The following is a 3,435-nucleotide window of genomic DNA, read 5'->3' as shown; positions in this document are numbered from 1 at the left end:
TTGTGTTGTTTGATGTTTTTTATTGTTTTTCTCTATGGTTGCCAATTGGTTGGGGATTCCCGGTAAAATGAACTGCATGCGGTGCAATCGAAGGTTCACTGAAAGAAATGTGTAGGTACGATTTACCAAATTTTCAGTAATTATCTACTAAACAGTTTAGTTGCTGTGGTGACTGCCGAAATTTTAGCTACTGTTTGCTAAACAGCAGTTTATTTATGACAGCTTAACGATTCAGATATTCTAGCTAAACTAATCGGTTGAGACAGCTTTGTGTTTAGTTGTGTTACCTAAACTGTATTTATGACAGCTTAACGATTCAGATATTCTAGCTAAACTAATCGGTTGAGACAGCTTTGTGTTTAGTTGTGTTACCTAAACTGTATTTATGACAGCTTAACGATTCAGATATTCTAGCTAAACTAATCGGTTGAGACAGCTTTGTGTTTAGTTGTGTTACCTAAACTGTATTTATGACAGCTTAACGATTCAGATATTCTAGCTAAACTAATCGGTTGAGACAGCTTTGTGTTTAGTTGTGTTACCTAAACTGTATTTATGACAGCTTAACGATTCAGATATTCTAGCTAAACTAATCGGTTGAGACAGCTTTGTGTTTAGTTGTGTTACCTAAACTGTATTTATGACAGCTTAACGATTCAGGTATTCTAGCTAAACTAATCGGTTGAGACAGCTTTGTGTTTAGTTGTGTTACCTAAACTAAAAATTATATACCTAAACCATTTTGTAGTGTTCGGTTAGAAAAACTTAACTGTTTAGATGTAGTAACCTTATTATTTAGTTAATATTACAAAATGGTTAGGTTGATTAACTAAACTTCGGTTGGAATAGCCCTACCGATATAGGTGTTTTAGCTCTCTACTGCTAGCTAGCTTTAGGTACTGTAGCTTAGCTTTTTGGTTAGATTATCTAAATTAAATAGGAAGTGCTGCTTTGTAGTTTAGCTGAAAACAATACAGGGTGTTAATGTAACCACCATCAACTCGAAGGATTATACCCATAATTCAGAATCATGGGTTAAATACTTTGAGTTGCAGGTAGTTTATTACAACCCTTTTGAGAGATGAAACCTAAATAAATAAATATTATGTTTTGTAAGACTAGAAAGTACTTATTAAAAACCTCATTCATATAAAAGTTATTTTGTTAAGAATCGTCTCTCAAAATATTGTTTCAAGCTACCAGCAAAGCCTCAAAAAAGAAAACACGTTTGATCATACACACATTTATATTATCAATTTTTATTATAATTTTTTTTAAATATAGTAAAAGATGTTTGTGTCCTGATTTGGCAAATTCTTTTCGGCGCTGCCTGTATGTGTCTAGTAATTTACCTTTAGCAGCAATTTTTTGGGTAGGCCCAAAACACACATATGGGGTGAAATATACAGCTGCGCTTTCTTTATTAAAGACTTTGGTGATTTGAAAAGCAAATTCATAAAATCTCTTGCTTGTAATGGATCTATCTGGATTACCCTGCAATTCCTTACTTATAATAGTACTGCACAGTCTGGCAGAATTGTCCAACAGACCCTTTGACTCAAACTGCATTAAAAGTGCTTGCCCTTCATTGATTGATAGGAGATGATTGCGTAAGTCCTGGAAAACAAAATTAAATTGCATATTGATTACATAACTAATAACCACTTCTATAATCATCATAATATCAGTCACAGGATGGCTATTCTACGCTGCCACTACTAAAATACATATATCGGAATGTATAAAACAATTAACCTAAGTTACTTAGGTATCTGAAACTTACTAAAATTATTTAACTTACATTCGAACTTTGCTCTTCAAAAGCTTCTTGCGTTATTCTTTGTGATTTGTTTTCATTTTCCAACAAGGAAATGTCATTTACAAGGAAGTCATCGTGTTGATAATATATGGGCGTTGTTTGTTTGGAAGTTGAAGGTATATCTTCAATCTGAAACAAAAAGCGGGTATGTACACAAAGGGGAAAGAAAGGGTGAAGGGGTCAAGCTTTGTTTTTATCCCTTTGGAATTGCTTGACCCCCCCGGCAGTCGATTTATTCATTAATTACAGGAATTATTATTTTAAATACTATTATTTTTGTATCAAAATCGCGTCCGGTACAACTATTTCCAAATGGTTAGCCAAAAAAGGCCTAGGTATACAATATGTCATCATTACTGCTTTTAAAAACTTACACTTATGACAGGTGGATTAATAACATCCTTGAGCGCATTAATGTGTGCTGTAGGCAGTGCCCGGTGCCCTACAGTCGGAATCAATTCTTTAATATCATCTTGAGATATTATCAGGAGTGTTTTCGAGTCTATGGCTTGAGTCTGAAATAAAGAAAAAAAACGACGAAATAATACAAAAAATTTCAAAACAAGAAAATAAAAATTTATTTTTCAAAGGAATGAAAATTATTCATTAAAAAAAATGTATATTTATACAACAGCAGATACCGAACACCCTGTATCATGAATCAAGCGGAGATAAAATAGTTTTAATAATGAAATTATTTCATTTATATGAAAATTTCAAATGTAAACATTAACAATGGGTGGTCACCCTGTATTTAAAAAAAAATATCCCTCCCAAAAAAAAAACAACAGAATTCAATGTTCAAAATGTTATGTCCGAATTAATAATTTACTACAGTTTCAAACAGAAAATACTACAGTTTCAAACAACATTCGTTCAATACAAAATAATACTGGCGGAAACAAACAAAGAAATAAAGGCGCCCTTGAGGTGATTTTGCACAAAAACGGCGCTATACAAGTGATCCAATTATTATTTTTTTATATATACCACTCTCTGTAACTTGTGTCATGACTCCTGACACAATCTTGGTTGTAGCGTCAACACGCACTCTTCAAACTAGGTACATAATAAATACAAATCTTCTAAATCTATTGCGTAGGTACTTGAGTCATGGAATAATGAAGGTGCCAGTTTCTAAATCAAATAGAATGGATATCATCACAATATATAATATCATAGTTCCATGATCTAAATTCTAAATCAATAAAAAAATTAAAAAAGAAAACTCACCTTTAAATGTTTCTATGTAAGCCTCCAGATTCCAAGAAATTAAATAATCCTCCACGGTTTTTTCTGCCATTATCACTAGGAACTAGGAACAGCGGTTAACATAAATTCAATTCAATTTAAAAATAAATTCGCAACGCGCGCAACGAACGTCAATTCACGTATGGTGCGAACTGTGGCAATCTGATAACTGCGTCGTAAATGAACACCTGCGTGCTAGCGACGACATAAAGATCTACCAAAGTTCGGGAATGCCTAAGTTTGTGCAAAGCAACTAATTGTTATAATAATTAAAATAAAATAACTTTGTTTAAATACCACTTTATTGTATATATTTATAACCAACCGGTTTCAGTTCAGCCCGAACCTTCATCAGGGTTAATAAA

At 32.8% G+C, this 3,435-nt stretch overlaps 1 long non-coding RNA gene across 1 annotated transcript; it reads right to left on the bottom strand.

Moving 5' to 3' along the window:
* Positions 1 to 1,815: 1,815 nt before the first annotated feature.
* On the bottom strand, positions 1,816 to 3,168 carry LOC149409199 (uncharacterized). The gene is made up of 3 exons (XR_016305242.1): positions 3,053 to 3,168; positions 2,194 to 2,334; positions 1,816 to 1,948 (listed from the first exon to the last, which is right to left on the bottom strand). It is a non-coding gene; the product is annotated as an uncharacterized LOC149409199 (long non-coding RNA).
* Between the last annotated feature and the right edge of the window lie 267 nt (positions 3,169 to 3,435).

This window comes from Hesperophylax consimilis, unplaced genomic scaffold (genome assembly GCF_061612785.1).
Source record: "Hesperophylax consimilis isolate HC1 unplaced genomic scaffold, BYU_Hcon_1.0 scaffold_33, whole genome shotgun sequence".
NCBI classification, from domain to species: Eukaryota; Metazoa; Arthropoda; class Insecta; order Trichoptera; family Limnephilidae; genus Hesperophylax; species Hesperophylax consimilis.
The sequence above is the reverse complement of the archived record's forward strand: the minus strand, read 5'-3'. Positions and strand labels throughout refer to the sequence as shown.